The following is a 21,115-nucleotide window of genomic DNA, read 5'->3' as shown; positions in this document are numbered from 1 at the left end:
CTCTTTTTAACTGGAGGTGGCGGTGCCTCACCTGCCATCTCCCCGGTACCTTTCTCCATTTTTTAATATGAAAGCAATGCATGCGTTGCACCTGCGTCCCTCGTCACTGTCTGTGCATGTGAGTGCGGTGTCATGGCAACAACAAAAAGTTGACAACAACCAGTCAGTTGTGAGGGGTGTGTGTGGTTTTGTTCTACAGTCTATAGTGCCGACGGTGGTGTGCTGAAATGTCAAGTAATATTCGTTTGGCTGCCTGGGTGGCCCAGGGAGAGCGACATCCCCCTCAGCAAGCATCGATTATGCGGGACACGTTCTGAATTTGCGGGACGCATAAATTCGTCTTCAAATGCTGTACGCGCACGCGCTATGCGGGACAGGTGGTCACCCTATGGCTGACTCATGGAGAACGTCAAGAGCACCAGATTCCTTGGCGTTCATCTGGCAGAGAACCTCACCTGGTCCCTCAACACCAGCTCCATAGCCAGGAAAGCCCAGCAGTGTCTCTACTTCCTACGCAGACTGCATTATTGGCATCATGATTACAGTCACCTGTTGACATCACCTGTTTCAAATCGCATCATTACTTAATAGTTTTACCTCATTACTCACCTGAAATTGCCCCCATTCCAACTTTTTTTGGAATGTGTTGCAGGCCTGAAATGAGATGAAGTGAAATGAAGTGAAATGAAGGTGACCAGACGAAACATCTTGAAATATCTTGGCTCCATCCTGATCCTGTCTGCAATGAAATACAAGTCAAAGTAGATTTTGAAATCACTTTTTTGATTTGCATTTTCCATACCATCCCAACTTTTTCTGATTTGAGGTTGTAAATAATTAACACATTATCATGAGAAATTATTTTTTGCAAGCACCGCCATTGAAACAGTCCACATCTAATGAGGCTCATTTTTATTTGTATTACGTTCCGAGATGCTTTTCTGCTCAACACGGTTGTCCAGAGTGGCTATTTGAGTTACTGTTATCTGTCCTGTGAACTTGAACGGACCTGGCCATTCTTTTTTTTTTTTTACTTCTATCATCAACAAGGCTTTTCAGAGAAGAACGATCTGAAAACTTGTTTAGAGAGTTGGGTTGGATCCCTTTAACTGATCGTTGGACTTTCCATAAATGCTTTTTTATATTCAAATTGAAGGGACTTTGCCCGTCATATCTCAGGAACATGTTTACCCACAATTCTGAAGTACAAAACTACAACACTAGAACCAAACTACTGGTGATGTATATACAGTGGTGCCTGAAAGTTTGTGAACCCTTTAGAATTTTCTATATTTCTGCATAAATATGACCGAAAACATCATCAGATTTTCACACAAGTCCTAAAAGTAGATAAAGAGAACCCAGTTAAACAAATGAGACAAAAATATTATACTTGGTCATTTATTTATTGAGGAAAATGATCCAATATTACACATCTGGGGGCGGCATGGTGGTGTAGTGGTTAGCGCTGTTGCCTCACACCAAGAAGGTCCGGGTTCAAGCCCCGTGGCCGGCGAGGGCCTTTCTGTGTGGAGTTTGCGTGTTCTCCCCGTGTCCGCGTGGGTTTCCTCCGGGTGCTCCGGTTTCCCCCACAGTCCAAAGACATGCAGGTTAGGTTAACTGGTGGCTCTAAATTGACCGTAGGTGTGAATGTGAGTGTGAATGGTTGTCTGTGTCTATGTGTCAGCCCTGTGATGACCTGGCGACTTGTCCAGGGTGTACCCCGCCTTTCGCCCGTAGTCAGCTGGGATAGGCACGAGCTTGCCTGCAACCCTGTAGAACAGGATAAAGCGGCTACAGATAATGAAAATGAGATGAGATTACATATCTGTGAGTGGTAAAAGTATGTGAACCTTTGATTTCAGTATCTGGTGTGACCCCCTTGTGCAGCAATAACTGCAACTAAATGTTTGTGGTAACTGTTGATCAGTCCTGCACACCGGCTTGGAGGAATTTTAGCCCATTCCTCCGTACAGAACGGCTTCAACTCTGGGATGTTGGTGGGTTTCCTCACATGAACTGCTCGCTTCAGGTCCTTCCACAACATTTTGATTGGATTAAGGGCAGGACTTTGACTTGGCCATTCCAAAACATTAACTTTATTCTTCTTTAACCATTCTTTGGTAGAACGACTTGTGTGCTTAGGGTCATTGTCTTGCTGCATGACCCACCTTCTCTTGAGATTCAGTTCATGGACAGATGTTCTGACATTTTCCTTTAGAATTCGCTGGTATAATTCAGAATTCATTGTTCCATCAATGATGGCATCCACCACGTTTCACAGATGGGATAAGGTTCTTATGCTGGAATGCAGTGTTTTCCTTTCTCCAAACATAATGCGTCTCATTTAAACCAAAAAGTTCTATTTTGGTCTCATCCATCCACAAAACATTTTTCCAATAGCCTTCTGGCTTGTCCATGTGATCTTTAGCAAACTGCAGATGAGCAGCAATGTTCTTTTTGGAGAGCAGTGGCTTTCTCCTTGCAACCCTGCCATGCACTCCATTGTTGTTCAGTGTTCTCCTGATGGTGGACTCATGAACATTAATATTAGCCAATGTGAGAGAGGCCTTCAGTTGCTTAGAAGTTACCCTGGGGTCCTTTGTGACCTCACCGACCTCACCGAATATTAAACGCCTTGCTCTTGGAGTGATCTTTGTTGGTTGACCACTCCTGGGGAGGGTAACAATGGTCTTGAATTTCCTCCATTTGTACACAATCTGTCTGACTGTAGATTGGTGGAGTCCAAACTCTTTAGAGATGGTTTTGTAACCTTTTCCAGCCTGATGAGCATCAACAACGCTTTTTCTGAGGTCCTCAGAAATCTCCTTTGTTCGTGCCATGATACACTTCCACAAACATGTGTTGTGAAGATCAGACTTTGATAGATCCCTGTTCTTTAAATAAAACAGGGTGCCCACTCACACCTGATTGTCATCCCATTGATTGAAAACACCTGACTCTAATTTCACCTTCAAATTAACTGCTAATCCTAGAGGTTCACATACTTTTGCCATTCACAGGTATGTCATATTGGATCATTTTCCTCAATAAATAAAATAACCAGGTATAATATTTTTGTCTCTTTTGTCTAACTGGGTTCTTTTTATTAACCCCGCCGACAGTAGTCGGAGGGGTTATTATTTTCACCTGCGTCAGTCTGTGTGTGTGTGTATCTGTCTGTCTGTCTGTGTGTCTGCAAGATATCTCAAGAACCAATGGATCGATTTGGACCAAATTTTGTACATGTGTTGCCAATCACCCAGGAAGGAAACCATTAAATTTTGGAGGTCAAAGGTCAAGGTCATGGCAGAACTTCGAAATTTTCGCCCAATGTATTTTAATAGGGAAAAGGCGGGGTTTGCACTCGTTAGAGTGTCCCTGTCTAGTCTACTTTTAGGACTTGTGTGAAAATCTGATAATGTTTTTGGTCCTATTTATGCAGAAATGTAGAGAATTCTAAAGGGTTCACAAACTTTCAAGCACCACTGTAACTAGAATCAAACTACTGGTGATGTGTATATCACTAAAAATGTTCTAGATTAACTCTAAATTGTTCTGTGTACTCAAACCTCTAAGTTATTATAATTTTCACACTATTTATTGAAGTTTCCATTGTCAATTCAAATCGTTATGTTTTAATATTTTTATCCATCTCATCTCATTATCTCTAGCCGCTTTATCCTTCTACAGGGTCGCAGGCAAGCTGGAGCCTATCCCAGCTGACTACGGGCGAAAGGCAGGGTACACCCTGGACAAGTCGCCAGGTCATCACAGGGCTGACACATAGACACAGACAACCATTCACACTCACATTCACACCTACGGTCAATTTAGAGTCACCAGTTAACCTAACCTGCATGTCTTTGGACTGTGGGGGAAACCGGAGCACCCGGAGGAAACCCACGCGGACACGGGGAGAACATGCAAACTCCACACAGAAAGGCCCTCGCCGGCCCCAGGGCTCGAACCCAGGACCTTCTTGCTGTGAGGCGACAGCGCTAACCACTACACCACCGTGCCGCCCTCCACAGTATTATATTTTTATTTATTTTATTTGTTATTGTATATTTTTTCCGTTCATTTATGTTTGTTATGCACAGCTTTCATGTAAATAAGTGTCAGCTTTTGAAACCCTGTGCCTCATAAAGATTATTATTATGAAATATGCAAATGAAACCAAAATCACTGAGATCACAAAATGTGACCGTTTTCCCACAGAATCTAATCTTTTTGTGCATTCTGTATTATTTTAAATGTTTTTAAAAAAATAGTTGCAGGAACCCTGCAGGAATGCAAACACATGCACACTCTGCTAACTCTTTGCTAGCGTTGGTTGCTAGGGGCGCTTGTTGCTAAGAAGCCTTGGGCGCGCGCTTGGCTTAAATGTCGCTCAGTCGTGTCTTATCTCGCGCGAGACCGGAACTAGACATTTCAGCTTCCTTTCTGAGGAGATAAACTAACCGTGAGTGCACATTACAGTGGGTTTAAAGGGCTGTACATGACTTTTACAGGAAAAAACAATTATTCCATACATGCTGTGAGAGAAAATGAAAGAAAAGTGCGATTCAAACTTGAACACTAATTCGATAAACCGATCTAACTAGCCTGATTAGTTCAGTAAATGTATTTGTTTTTATTTATAAATAACAATACGAACAGTATACCGAATTTCGGACATTTTAGACACTTTTTAGGAGTGAAAAAGCTTTTTGTAAGTTTCTTGTGTGAAGGTGTTTTGAGGAGTTCCTTCCTTTCTCTAGGAGCCGTTTCCTAGGTAACCGTAACACCACTCGCGGGGGGGGGGGGTTGTTACGACCCTCAAAACTGATTTGATTTGTTATATTTTCGCCTTTTTAAAATGTACTTTAAATCAGAATTGATTAAAAATAATCCTAATTAATATATTGAGTGATTTTAACTTGTCATATTTTCATTATTAATAAGAATATGCATAACCATTAGGGCTTATCCCCCCCACCGTCAAAGCACCAAATGGTTCAGTCCGCCCCATACAGATTCACTTATTTCTGATGAACAAATACTGTACTTTTTTTTCTGCGCTATACATCATGCTGCTCCCATTCTTTCTACAATCTTGTCAGTTTGTATTTATGTACACTACCGTTCAAAAGTTTGGGGTCACTTTGAAATGTCCTTATTTTTGAAAGAAAAGCACTGTTCTTTTCAATGAAGATCACTTTAAACTAATCAGAAATGCACTCTATACGTTGCTAATGTGCTAAATGACTATTCTAGCTGCAAATGTCTGGTTTTTGGTGCAATATCTCCATAGGTGTATAGAGGCCCATTTCCAGCAACTCTCACTCCAGTGTTCTAATGGTACAATGTGTTTGCTCATTGCCTCAGAAGGCTAATGGATGATTAGAAAACCCTTGTACAATCATGTTAGCACAGCTGAAAACAGTTGAGCTCTTTAGAGAAGCTATAAAACTGACCTTCCTTTGAGCAGATTGAGTTTCTGGAGCATCACATTTGTGGGGTCGATTAAATGCTCAAAATGGCCAGAAAAATGTCTTGACTATATTTTCTATTCATTTTACAACTTAGGGTGGGAAATAAAAGTGTGACTTTTCATGGAAAACACAAAATTGTCTGGGTGACCCCAAACTTTTGAACGGTAGTGTATGTAGTGAGAAAGAACTTTTATTCTTCACACACTTGTGAAATTTCCTCTCTGCATTTAACCCATCTGAAGCAATGAACACACACACACACACACAGGCAGTGGGCAGCCATGCTAACAGCGCCCGGGGAGCAGTTGGGAGTTGGGTGCATCGCTCAAGGGCACCTCAGCCCAAGGCCGCCCCATATTAACCTAACCTGCATGTCTTTGGACTGTAGGGGAAACCGGAGCACCCGGAGGAAACCCACGCGGACACGGGGAGAACATGCAAACTCCGCACAGAAAGGCCCTCACCAGCTGTTGGGCTCGAACCCAGAATCTTCTTGCTGTGAGGCGGCTGTGCTAACCACTTACACCACCGTGCCGCGTATAATACAGAATTCATCTCATCTCATTATCTCTAGCCGCTTTATCCTGTTCTACAGGGTCGCAGGCAAGCTGGAGCCTATCCCAGCTGACTACGGGCGAAAGGCGGGGTACACCCTGGACAAGTCGCCAGGTCATCACAGGGCTGACACATGGACACAGACAACCATTCACACCTACGGTCAATTTAGAGTCACCAGTTAACCTAACCTGCATGTCTTTGGACTGTGGGGGAAACCGGAGCACCCGGAGGAAACCCACGCGGACATGGGGAGAAAAAGCAAACTCCTCACAGAAAAGCCCTCGCCGGCCACGGGGCTCGAACCCGGACCTTCTTGCTGTGAGGCGACAGCGCTAACCACTACACCACCGTGCCGCGTATAATACAGAATTCATTTTTGAATTCATTTTTGACCACACCATTCCTTTAATAGTGGCAAAATTAAATAAAAAAAGGAATAAAACAATGACCAAGAAACCAAAAATGAAAGAAAACATACTTCAGAAAGAACAACTTTTTATTCATCACACACTTGTGAAATTTCTCTCTGCATTTAACCCATCTGAAGCAGTGAACACGCACAAGCAGTGGGCAGCCATGCTAACAGCACCCAGGGAGCAATCAGGAGTTAGGTGCCTCACTCAAGGCCGTCCCATATTAACCTAACCGCATGTCTTTGGACTGTAGGGGAAACCGGAGCACCCGGAGAAAACCCACACAGACACCATGCAAACTCCACACAGAAAGGCCCTTGCCGGCCGCTGGGCTCGAACCCAGAACCTTCTTGCTGTGAGGCGGCCGTGCTAACGGCTACACTACCGTGCCACCCACGGTGGTGTAGTGGGCAGCATGATCTTGTACATGTGCACTGTGGTGTCTTTTCAGTCTGAAAAGACACCACAATACATACTGTATGTACAAGATCCAGATATTAATTATCTGTCATTACATGACCATTATTGTGCTTTCTAACCTGTAGGTCATGGAAGACGGCACCCATGATGGAGCTGATGACACTGATGAGCTGCTCCGTACTGGTCAGAAAGGTTTCTTCCAACTGTTATATCAATCTCAGATCTGTGTCATATCTTTTACTGATTTTGGTTTATGGGATTTTGGTTCACGTCCAGATTAAAGGTGCATTAAGCAAGATTAGTCTGACTGGTCTGATTGGACCCCTAGTGGTTAAATTGGTGAAGTAAAACAACATCAGAAAGATTTTTTTTTTTAACTCTTTGAACCCTCCTCTCATTTCCACTCATACACACAAAACCATTCTCCAAGAATCTGTTGACTGTCAGTAGCGGTGTTAGTGAGTTAGCTGTGTTAGCTGCAAGGGAAATAGCTAGCATTATATACATACTGCTAGCTGTGGACTGGATACTGCAGGAGAGCACAGAAGGTAGAAGGAATGGAATACAGTGGACCTTGTGGATGATCTAGACTTTGCTGATGACATCGTTCTACTATCGCATAGCCACAGTCAGATGCAGGATAAGATCAGACTCTTGGAGCAGTCAGCAGCTAAAGGCCCGGTCCCACTGCACTTACGGATGCAAAGAGGATGTAAAACGTAAAAAAATCTTTGCCATCCGTTGGAAAACGCTACGCATCCGTTGTGTACTCATTGCATACGTGCTTCATACGCTCTATCCATCGAGCATCCGTCCACTGTGATTTTCATCCGCGCAAAAAGTTTTGAGCTGCACAAAACTTTTAGAACGGATGAACTTTCCGCCGTGTACGATGTAAATCCGCGACATATACGAGCAACAAACGTTCTATGTCCGTTATCATCCGTTAAACGTCTGCTGTATCCTCTCTGCATCCTCTGGGCATCCTCGCAACTCGCATCCGCTGCAGCTGAAAACGGAAAGAGGGAGGAAAGATAAGGTACATGAAACGTCTATTCATCGTTAGTAGCACGGAAATAGAAAGGATGTAAGCGTATGCATCTCGTATATAAAGTATTCAAAACGGACAAAGCGTTTATATCTGGGATGTATCTCGTATATTTAGGATGTCTAGAGTATGTAGAAGGACACCTAGCGGACAATCGATATTTTGTATAAAAAGGGGGAGAAAATCATCTAATAGTAGAGATGTATCGATGTAGCCGCAAGCACGTTTATGCTGACGGCGTGCGTGCTGCATCCCTTTATATCCGCGGAGCAGACGCAATTCATACTCCCCGCATGCGCAGTGAACGGTCTGCATCCGATATACATCCGCGCAACATCCCCTTTGTTTCCGTTAGGCGTACGTGATGCATCCCCTTCATCCGCTATGCATCCGCTCTTTCTGCTATGCGTCCGCTTCTCAGTTATCACCGGTAACCCCTTCGGAGCTGTCATCCACCTCCATCCGCTTTCATCCACTAGGCTTCCTATGAACATGCGTTTAACATCCCCGCTATATACTACCCACGTCCGTTCTTTTCCGTTCTGTTTTCGCAAATTTTTGCCAATTTTGTCCATTTCTGGAGCGGATGAAAACGGATAGAGCCACCCCCGAAATTTTGTTCGTCCGCTGTGTCCTTTTTGCATACGTTTTGTGTCCATCGGCCAGTGGGACCGGGCCTTAAACTGGGGCTATTCGTAAGTAAGGATAAAACAAAGTCTATGAGGATTAACAACAACAACGAGAACCCTCTTCTACTGGAGAAGGGGGACATCGAGGAGGTTTCATCTTTCACGTATCTTAGAAGTATTGTGAGTACTAGTGGAGGCACAGAAGATGACATCGAAGCTAGAATTGGGAAAGCCAGAGCAGCCTGTAATATCTTGCAGGAGGTTTGGAAAGTGAGGGATATCACATCATCAACCGAATTACGTATCTTCAATACCAATGTCAAAGCGGTGTTGCTGTGTGGCTCAGAAACTTGGAGGACTACAAAGGCTATGCTGAGGAAAGTACAAGCATTTATTCATAGACGTTTAAGAAGGATACTTAGGATTTGGTGGCCCGAAAGACAAAGTTTAATATAACATCTGTTTAACTTATAACGTGAAAGTAAGGTTAATAATATAACTTAGATTACACATTTTTTCAATTTTACTCAAATTAGGGTGGTGCAAAAATGAGTACACCCCACAACAAAAACTACTACATCTAGTACTTTGTATGGCCTCCATGATTTTTAATGACAGCACCAAGTCTTCTAGGCATGGAATGAACAAGTTGGCGACATTTTGCAACATCAATCTTTTCCATTCTTCAACAACGACCTCTTTTAGTGACTGGATGCTGGATGGAGAGTGATAAAATACTTTCTTTACACCACAAAGGTGAAGGCTACAAAAAGATCAGCAAAGCTTTACTTATCAGTCAGAATACTGTAGCAAAAGTGGTACAAGAATTTAAGAAAGATGGAACTGCAACCATCTCACAGAGACGTCCAGGTCGTCCACGGAAGTTAACACCTCGACAGGAGCGTCTTCTGATGAGAAGGGTTGAAGAAAATCGGCATGCAAGTTCACTGCAGTTATCTAAAGAAGTAGAAAGCCAAACTGGGGTGACTATTTCCCGTGACACAATACGGCGTACACTGCAGAGGAATGGCATGCATGGATGCCGTCCACGAAAGAAGCCTCTCCTAAAGCCCAGGCACAAAAAAGCCCACCTAGAGTTTGCCAGGGCCCATGCTGACAAAGATGAAGACTACTGGGACTCTATACTCTGAAGTGATGAGACCAAGAGAAATGTTTTTGGAACTGATGGCTTCAAAACTGTATGGCGTCGCAAAGGTGAGGAATACAAAGAAAAATGCCTGGTGCCTACAGTGAAACATGGTGGTGGCAGTGTCCTTATGTGGGGCTGCATGAGTGCTGCTGGTGTCGGGGAGCTGCATTTCATTGATGGCATCATGAATTCACAGATGTATTGCTCTATACTGAAAGAGAAGATGCTACCATCACTCCGTGCCCTTGGTTGTCGTGCACTTTTCCAACATGACTAAACACACATCTAAGGCCACTGTTGGATTTCTGAAGAAGAACAGGGTGAAAGTGATTCAGTGGCCAAGTATGTCTCCTGATCTGAACCCAATCGAACACCTATGGGGAATTCTGAAGAAACAAGTTGAGCATCACTCTCCATCCAGCATCCAGTCACTAAAAGAGGTCGTTGTTGAAGAATGGAAAAAGATTGATGTTGCAAAATGTCCCCAACTTGTTCATTCCATGCCTAGAAGACTTGGTGCCGTCATTAAAAATCATGGAGGCCATACAAAGTACTAGATGTAGTAGTTTTTGTTGTGGGGTGTACTCATTTTTGCACCACCCTAATTTGAGTAAAACTGAAAAATGTGTAATCGAAGTTATATTATTAACCTTACTTTCACGTTATAAGTTAAACAGATGTTACATTAAACTTTGTCTTTTCAACATTTTGGAAATTGTTTGTGTTCATTGAGATATTGTTTAAAATGTTACTTTTCAAAGGGGGTGCACTCATTTATGCTGAGCACTGTATATACTTGCCAATCCCTCGAGAAGGAAAAGTAGTAGATCAGATTGTGTGATGCAGTCGTGCCTTTCAAGGGGTGTGTGAAGTATTCCCCTGTGAAATAAAAAATGGTGTAAAATGGTGCATTCTCCTGCATTCTGAGTGCCATATTTGAAGAAAATTGATCAAGAAATCGGACCAACGTACTTCAAAAAATTCATGCTGGATGACCCGACGACCAAGTCACTTTGAATTTGTTGTCATAGTGAATCTTTTTTTTTTCTTCAAAGTTTTCATTGTCCGCAGTCACCAAAGTGTGTTTGGTTTTTACAAATACTGGCACGATTTGTTGTAATATTACATTAATGGCATTTAGCAGACTCTCTGGGAAGCAGTTGGGGTTAGGTGCCTTGTTTAAGTTCACTTGAGCCATTCCTGCTGGTCCAGGGAATCAAACCGGCAACTTTTTGGTCCCAAAGCCGCTTATAGGCCACGGCTAATAGACAGAAGTCTTGGAGCAAATTATTTTGGCTTGAGAAAAAGCACAAGTATATGTAACCTCATTTCCGATTGGCTCGAACCATAACAAGAACCAGCGGAATGGCGTGATAGAGCGATACAATTTAGATTCAACATTATTATCACATCGTTCCACTGGCTCTCGGCTTCACTTAATATGACTACTTGATGCTATAAACTTGTGTGCCGAAAACGGCTGAAGTGAGCTCCGAAGAGCGAATCTACAGTAACAGTGCTCGCTGATTATTTTGTAATGCGGGAGATTTTAGAACTAAAAGTGGAAGGTGGTATTCACCTGTCAAACGCAGTAGACTACGACATGAATCGGTAGAGTTGGCAAGTATGCTATATACAGTTCATCCAAAACATTACCTTACTTCCTTTACGAAATCTTCTTATCTACGTAATTTGCTATGTGAAACCAATTCAACACTTTATACAGATATATACATACCTGTCCAGGAGCAACGTTGCTCATTTTGCCTTCAACTTCACCCCCTTCACTGGTTGTCTATCTTGGATAAGCATGACCAAAGTTTCTTCTTGTTTACTATGGGGTTTTTTCATGCTTTTTTTTTTTTTTTTTTTAAGCATTTTATGGTAAATGTATCTAGCTGCACTGGGTAAACTTTTCAGATTTGGTTATATTTTCTGTTCCTTTCTGTACAGACCGAAATGTGGGTGGAGTGTAGGCGCATTGTGGTGTGAATATGTAGTAATAATAATAATAATAATACATGACCAGGCGGCACGGTGGTGTAGTGGTTAGCGCTGTCGCCTCACAGCAAGAAGGTCCTGGGTTCGAGCCCCGTGGCCGGCGAGGGCCTTTCTGTGTGGAGTTTGCATGTTCTCCCCGTGTCCGCGTGGGTTTCCTCCGGGTGCTCCGGTTTCCCCCACAGTCCAAAGACATGCAGGTTAGGTTAACTGGTGACTCTAAATTGACCGTAGGTGTGAATGTGAGTGTGAATGGTTGTCTGTGTCTATGTGTCAGCCCTGTGATGACCTGGCGACTTGTCCAGGGTGTACCCCGCCTTTCGCCCATAGTCAGCTGGGATAGGCTCCAGCTTGCCTGCGACCCTGTAGAAGGATAAAGCGGCTAGAGATAATGAGATGAGATGAGATACATGACCGGATTATGATTATGTAAACACAAGTCTGGCCCAGACTACAGTTTCCAAACAGACTTTTCTCAGCCAAATAACACCGTTGTGCTGATGCTAGTGCTTAAACGTTGTTGTTGTTGTTGTTGTTGTTTCCCATCGTTCGACACATTTTCCAGGCTACCTGTACTACTATAACATAAAAAAACAACTATTGCACCTTTAAAGGATTGCCTATTACACTCAGAGTTATTTACAGCTCCACAAACTGTTAATAATGCCAGTTCTCGTCATGTCCACCACTATAGTCAAATGGCCGAAATAGCCAAGTGGGCTACCACGACGGTTTGGTGTCTTTTTATTTATTTTTTTCTCAATCACACCTGCAATACCTTGTCTTAGGTGTGAAAATCATGACTTAGGTATGTTATAGCAATAAAATTAAATCATACCATAATTGGGACACATACTATGGACCCTACTGTTATATTTGGTTCTCCAGTGCTTTGTAGCCTCAGCCACACACAGTTTATAATAACACACAATTTTTTAATTGCATTTTTAGTCGTCATTTTGTTCTTTCTCTCGTCTCAGAGGTGATCAGTGATTTGGGGGGGTGTCCATCTGCTCTCTCTCGAGACCACTGCGATTTGCTGTTGGACGCCATTGATGCTCAGCTCCGTCGCCTACAGGTCAGAGAGGCACTGTTTACTGAGGACGGGATTTCTGATCAGCTGCATCGCAATGTTTTTTCAATCAATCAAAATTGACAAATGTGAACAAAAGCCTGAAGCAGATATAGTGGCCAATGGCATGTGTAATGATAAACTCAACAAAAATAAAAACTTTACACTCGTTTCAAAGTCAATAATTTGAACATTTTGGAAAATAGGTTTGAAATAACGATTGTATTCAATTATCTTGTCATTAAAGATGATATAGCATACAGATCATGTTTGTCATGGAATCGGTTCCACCGGAAATGCGACAACAATGTCCATGATCAAAAACTGTGAGTCACAACTTAATGCAGAGCAGAGTGCAGGCGATTTCGAATGGTTTGGGCAGTCACTCGACCTCCAAACAATTCATTCCCAGTGGATGTGGCAGTGACAAACCGATTACGCAAATGACGTAAGACAATCTGTCGGTCTTCTGCGTGTGACGTCACACGTGGTCGACCAGGACGGGGGCGGTCAGCTGTGGTGCCAGTTTGATGGAGACGTGTCTGGAGATTATGGATGGTCTGTCGACTGCATCCCATAACCCTCACAACGTCAGTGACGGATGTTCCTGTATTCAGCATGCCAATGGCACGTTCACGCTGAATGTTTGACAGTCGTGGCATTGCAAATTAACGAATAATTAACCATAAAACCTTGTTTTTCTGAGATGACACTCTACTCTGCTACCGTGAGATCAATTGCACGTGTATCAATAGGTCACGTCACTTGTGTCACGTGGAAACGTGATTTTAGCGTGCAGTGCTCTCGCACGTGCTACATAGGCCCGACCAGTAGAATGAATGTGTGACGTAATGCCCTTGACAATGCATTTAACCATAATCACAACAAGAACTCTTTCAAGAAAAGTTTCTAAACACTATTTGAAAAATAATGAGTGTCAAGTTTTTATTTTTGCTGAGTATATTATTATTAAAGTTCTGGAGTCACTCTAAAATATTCGACAATTTCATCTTTAAATAGACCAAAAAATCTAAACGAATTTGTCATATGTTTTATGTCTGTAGACTTGCAGTCATAGCCAGGCAAATGACAGAAACGGAAAGACAGAAGATGTTCTTGGTTCAGGTAAACCCACGTGTTGTGCTGTTCTTTCTCTACCCTTATGTTTGCACGAGCAAGTGAAAAACTGATCAATGACTGTTCATTTTCTATGTAGCTGCAATTTGGTTCAATACCAATTAGTAGGAGTGTTACGATACGCTCTGGTCGCAATTTGATTCAATTCGTGATACTGGCTTCAGAATTCGATTCTCAGAATAAATTTGAATGAAGAAAATGATGACTATAAAGACTCCTTTTTTTTATTTCTGAATCAGTACAAAACAATATTGATTTTTGTTTGTATAAAATTGCTATGAACCCAGGCTTAATACTGTAACAAAACAAACTACAGGTGCACCATCGCATCTGGGCAATTCCATGTAAATGTCAACCTCACCATGCAAAAATAAAGCAACATGTAATACATCAAAACCACTCCCAGAGATCTCACCTAGGCCTGTATTTTACAGATGTGAATAAGTTGAACCAATTTGTAACCAACCTAATGTGTCACTGTCAGTCTTTCTTTCTTATAATGTAAACCCCAAGCTAAAATCAACTTTGATCATGTACAATTCTATATTATTGCCACAAGCCACAGAAATGTATGCTAAAATCCACAAAACAGCAAAACAATAGCCATCCTAAATATTATTTAAGAACTTTGATAGTTTTAGCTGATATTTAGAGAGTTTTTCAAAGGGTTATGGTGGTTAAATTGCTGATTTTCTAAACATATGCCATGTCTATTTCAGACGCGTCACATCCATAACGGAATTTCGTCACATCCATAACGCTGACTTTTCCTTCTGAAACTCTGCATGAAATACAAAATATTTTAAACAAAGATTTTTTAATATTCACCTTGGACCCCTCTATCAAATGGATATCTCCATTTCGACATTAGGTTTACAATTTCACAGAGTTTGATAAAAATGTACAGTCACCCAAGAAAAGTGATACTTTTTCTGTCACATCCATAACGCATCTTTTATTGGCATTTTCTGGCATGCCCTAGATGTACTATGGGAATTGTTCTTGTTCTATCACTTCTCCAGTATGGTACAGCCTTAAAATATGCAACACCTGTTTAAATACTGGGAGACAATAAAACATGCACTGGGTCATTTGTTGCCATTTTGAGTTCAAGTGTCACGTCCATAACGCTGGAATTGCTCATCTTAAAAACGAGACCGTCAATGACGGTGTAGCTCACTCCGGCCTCGTCTAGTCCAGAAGGAACGATCTAAAGTGGGCCACCTTGCGCAATAAATGTTGCAAGCTATATACACTGTATACAAGCTATATATAGACGCGATATCCATCCTAGGAATACCGACCTATTTACCAGAAAGAATCCAAAAGGGTGAGGAATTGACCGAGAAGAAACGATTTTTGTTGAACTGCTCATTAAGGCTTAATTAGTCCATAACTTCATTAATAATTGTAATGAAGCAAATCTGGGTAGAAGTTATATGCACCCTAGGTACCCCTACCTTCATGCCAGAAAGAATCAAAATCGGTGAAGAATTGAGGGAGAAGAAGCGATTTGTGTGGAAACTGCTCATTAGGGATTGATTAACTACTCCATATCTTCATTATTAAGTGCAATTATGCAAATTTGGGTAGAAGCTATATGCACCCCAAGCAGACCCACATTCCTGCCAAAAAGAAGAAAAATCAGTGAAGAACTGAAACAGAAGAAGCAATTTTTGTGAAATGTGGACGCTGCTGGATAGACAACGGACAACACGTGATGGCATAAACTCATCACCTCTTGGCCGGATGAGCTAATAAATACGTTATAAATTCTCTCCAAAATGTTACTGAAGAATCAAAGTCTCTGACTGACCCAGGGAAAACGATCAATTAAAACCTAATGAGCTTCATAGCAGCTCCTGTGGCATCAATTAGAGCTCCAAAGTCGCCTAAACCGGCCGTTTTCCGTCACCTCTTTCTCGGGTGCTATAGCTCGCAGTGGTGTCATTTAAAAGCTACAGAAGAGCTATTTTTAACTGTAAGAACCTAGTCTCTAATCATATAACCTACTGGGACCTCTGGTGTCCAAACAGTGCAGTTGCATTAGATGCATAAATTACAGAATGCTGATTCCCACGTTGTGAATTGCACGTTCTCATGAGGAACATCCTCTCATTTCTACATCGCAGTGCTTTGTTACACCCCTATATATTATGTATACTTTGATGGGTAAAGCAAAAAATCCAAACAATTAGCTCAAATAGTTATTCACATCATTCCTGGTCTGACTTTTTTTTTTCACTCATAACTTTAATTCCAGTTTGCAGTTAATTCTCATTTCCTCTTTGCCATGTGGCTTCATCTTATCCTGTCATATACACTGTCTTATTAAATGTATATAGAGACATTCTAAGGAAAAATAGGTAAAATTAAAGCTTTAAAGGAAGTAGCAGTGTGTATTCTGGTGAGTGGATGTAGCTAGAAGAGTTAGCCTGCTTTACTAATATGCTAAGGATGCTAGTAACCTGTAAATCAAACTGAAATATATTGTAAACAAAAGTGATGTGTACGAATTGTATAGTGGGTGGGCAAACAAACACCACAGGCAACTCGTCACTTGCTAGTTGCTAGCTATTGTAAGAAAAGCACACATTCATTGGCCATGAAATCAGTGTTAAAGCACGGAAAACACACTTATACACACGATTCCAATCTCCAGGACTGTGACTGGAAACCACACACATTTTTGTCTTGATATATTTTTCATTGCTTCTTCTCTTTCCTTCAGTATCCCTCGATAGAAGTACATCTGTGAGCAAAGACACTGGTCTCGGCACTGATAAAGCGAGCTCTGCTCCTGAGGGCCTGAATTCAGATCACGCAGATCTGACCACAGGTGACCTCAGAGACATCTGTAGAGTCCGGTCACGGATCCGGAGCATCCTGTTATCCCGAAATGTTGTGTGTTTTCTCTTTTTCCCTCACAGCGGAGCCCAGCAGGAGCGGAAAGGAGCTCACTGGACTTCAGGAGGATGAGCATAAGGAACATGTAGGACTGGGTTTTGTTACCTCCTGGCACAAAGGGGGAGTTGGAGGAGTCAGGAGCTCCAAGAGAGAGCAGTGTCTGTGGAGACTGGAGCGACTGCTGGGAACTGGCTCTGGGGTATTATCATCATCATCATCATCATGGCCATTTATAAAATCAAACACAAACTAGACAGAGACTGTGACTAAAGTCACAGTAATTTGTGCTAGCTCTTACAAACCAGGATGTCTGGTCACCGTACCCTATAGATCCGGAACGGTAAGAGATAGAGAATGACACTTAGTGAGGAAAAGTTGTGCCCTGCCTCCCTGAACAAAATATAAAAATTGATTGAAAAAATCTTGAAAATTGACAGAATTATAAGTGATTGGAAAAAAAATCCTGGTTTTCATGGATCATTCCGGATCAGTGATCCAGATCAGCACCAAAAGTCATAGCAACATAATTCAGCCCAGAGGTTTTCTTTGTGTAAAATTAGGTGGTGTTTGGTTGAAAACTGAGGGAGAAATAGCATTCTAAAAACATTAGGAGAAGAAGAAGAAAAAGAAGAACTAGATAGAGACTGTGACCAAAGTCACAGTAATTTGTGCTAGCGCTTACAAACCAGGATGTCTGGTCACTGTCCCCTATAGATCCGGAACGGTAAGAGATACAGAATGATGCTTAGTGAGGAAAAGTTGCGCCCTGCCGCCCTGAACAAAATAAAAAAATTTTAAAAAACGATTGAAAAAAAATCATGAAAACCGGCAGAGTTATAAGTGATTGGAAAAAAAAATCCTGGTTTTTGTGGATCATTCTGGATCAGTGATCCAGATCAGCACCAAAAGCCATACCAACGTAATTCAGCCCAGAGGTTTTCTTCATGTGAAATTTGGTGATGATTGGTTGAAAACTGAGGGAGAAATAACGTCCTAAAAAGGTTAGAATAATAATAATAATAAGAAGAAGACTAGAGAGATACTCTGACCAAAGTCACAGTAATTTGCGCTAGCTCTTACAAACCGGGACATCTGGTCACCGTACCCTATAAATCCGGAACGGTAAGAGATACAGAATGATGCTTAGTGAGGAATAAATCCAGTTTTTCATGGATCATTCGGGATCAGTGATCCAGATCAGCACCAAAAGTCAGCAACGTAATTCAGCCCAGAGGTATTTGTCATGTGAAATTTGGTGATGATTGGTTAAATAGCATCCTAAAAATGTAAGGAGAATGATAAGAATAATAAGGTAGAAAGATTCTGAGTGAGAGTAACAATTTGCGCCAGCACTGGTAGCACAAATGAACAACGATAATAACAAACTCTCGTTGTTAAATTCTCGCTAAATGCCTGAAGAAACAAATAAACATCAGAGAATCTGCTAAAGCTGTCACCTGATTGGTCAGAAGCAGCAGCTCTGACAGTAAATCGTAAGTTTATATTAAAGCGCTTGTTCTAATAGGCAATCATTTGGATGGTGGATGCACCACACAACACAGAACCGAATGTTGACACGATGAAGTTTTCTTCATGGAAGGAGACGTCCTATGGAAGGAGTCTCCAACCAGGGGCGCTGCCAGAAATTTTGGGCCCCATGAAAGATTAGAATTTTGGGCCCCCCAACTTTGCCCACCCTCGTCACAATTACACTATTGTCATTATTTGACTTTTGATAGCCCATGGACCTTGAGTTTGTGACTTGTTACTACATTTTATGTATTAACCTACCAGGGACTAGATGAAAACTGGTCAGTGACTAATTCTGGTGCATTTACAATCACAAATGAAAATTCAAGATTTTGCCACATGCCTTCTTGTGCTAGGACAATTGGTAGTGAAATGTGTGATGTGACTGCTAATAAATCATAGAAAAAGTTTTCTACCCAGCATCAAAATACCTATGGAAATCCCATGGATTGTTATGGTATGTGTTAGGTAGAAAGCTGTGTGTACTGTTCTGCAAAAAAGGAATATGTTCAAAGCAAAGTGTGTCTAGACAGAAATTTGAGCGTAAGCAGAGTTAGACTATTGGTTGCCCCTCCATATTTAGGGCACCCCATTAGTTATGAAACTGGTTATTAGCACTAGTTATTAGCACCAGCATAATGTAATATTTCATCTTGTTTATCACACAAGTCAGTTCAGTTATTAAAATGGAAAAAATGTCACTGTACAAACTGTAAAAGTGTTCTCTTCATAGGCTAATCCAACCACGTTCATACTGTTCATTTACCATTCGCTAATATTTTGAACACACATGTGAGCGATAGCTACCTTTCTTTGGGAAAAACTGAGTGACCAGTTGCCTGCCTCTCCGGTCCCTCTCAGCTTTCAGCTGCCTTTCTTTACGTCTTTGACAGCCACTCTTCATATTTAGCGATCATAGACTGTACGCACTCCACTGCTGGCTGGCTGGCTGCTGCACCGCGACACAGCAGCAAGTAGCGTTGCACTGATCAGCACACAGATTTAACGCATCGCGCTTCTACCAGAACTGGACCGTACCATTTCGCAAAAGGGGGAGGGTTAAATGATAATATGTTGAAGAACTCAAGAAATAGACAACCTTGTTCAATTAGCTCATTTTACCAGATGGAATATTGCATTGTTGTTATTTCAAAAGTCTTATTAAAATCATTAAAAGCATATTATCAGCCCCTTAAAGGACCCCATGGCAGTGCTGGGCCCCTAGAATTGTTCTAACCTTTCCCCCCTGGCGGCACCCATGCTCCAACGTCCAGTGCGTTTGTAACAGTCACTTAGTTTTCCATCACAGGAAAGTCTTCAGGACAGTAGAGTTTGTCCTGTCCAGTTTCTCTTTGGCTGAGGAAATGTCTGTTTATTTCATGGACGTTTCACAACATTAGCTGTAATTAGAAACGGATAAAAAGAAAAAAATATTGCGTGCCATTGGTTAATTAACGAAAAATTGTCGCTGTTGTCAAAATGTTGTTTAAAGGGATCCTCCGGCAGATTGATCTTCAAGCTTATTTTATGTAAAATTTGTTGTAGATTTCAAAAAAACAAACTTTCATTTTCACAGACCAAATAGTTTTTGAGAAAAATGCACTTTTTTTTAAAGAATACCAGACAGGCTTCCTGTGATAATGACGGATGTGAAGATGCCAAGTAGCGGTCGCTTGCAACAGCTTCGGTCGCCTCGGTGTGTCTTGAGTATGAAATCTCGACTAAGTTTACGTTTTAGTATGGCTTTACCGTTCCAATTCGAACCAGAATATCATGAAGATGAAATAGTGGATGACGAGAGTGATTCCAGCAGAGAAAATAACGACGAAACAGAGCTCAGCTCCGAAGATGGAGTGTCCAGAGAAGTTTCATTGTGGTTGTTGTGGCCAATGTCAAACTATGGAGACAAGAACTACGACACATCAGAATACTGATTACAATTCGCCAGGTAAGACAGCAATAATTTACTACAAAGGATCATGGTAGAGCAAAGTCGAAACTAATCTCTCGGCGTTATCTCTGACGTTCAACACTGCATCGGAAGACTTTTGGAGTTGAACGATGGGCAAATATTGTTGGCACGGCATCGTCTTTTAGCTTTCTTTTCATTCTAGAAATCCTCGTTAATCTTCGTTTTTAATTCCATCGAATCATCGAAACAGGATGAGTAAAAATCTTCAGAATGTAAGTAGGGTACCGCAGGCAGGTTGTTTTGAGGACTTCTGATGGCGTGACTCCATTTCTTGCGAATAATCGGGCGATTCTGGCCAGGTAAACGGTGAAAAGATATCATCTTGTCTTTCTTTTTAGCATCACTGTGACATTTATATCCTTCACAGTGAGGCGTACTTCTTTAAAAGCTGCTAAGTTCTGTAAAAATACTTGTAAAACTAGCAAAACTATGACGTAAACAGAATATAAACAGCTGAGTTGCTCCAAGCGACCACAACCTGACGTCATCGAATACATCACTACCACAGGAAATCCATTCGGTATTATTTTTCAAAATGCATTTTTCTCAAACTATTTGGTCTCCGGAAATGAAAGTTGGATTTTTGAAATCTACGACTAATTTTACATAAAATAAGTTTGAAAATCAATCAGCTGAAGGATCCCTTTAACATGCTTCAGTATGCGCTGTTATAGAAACATAATCAATGTCGGAGGTTCAACAGTGACTCCGTTTTGCATCGGCTTGATTCGTTTCCTCTCCCAGCACACCCCCAAGTGACTTAATCCTTACACAATATTAAAACAAAGCAGGTAACAAGGAAGG

The sequence above is a fragment of the Neoarius graeffei genome, chromosome 24 (genome assembly GCF_027579695.1).
Source record: "Neoarius graeffei isolate fNeoGra1 chromosome 24, fNeoGra1.pri, whole genome shotgun sequence".
Taxonomy (NCBI): Eukaryota; Metazoa; Chordata; class Actinopteri; order Siluriformes; family Ariidae; genus Neoarius; species Neoarius graeffei.
This window is presented reverse-complemented; position numbering follows the sequence as displayed.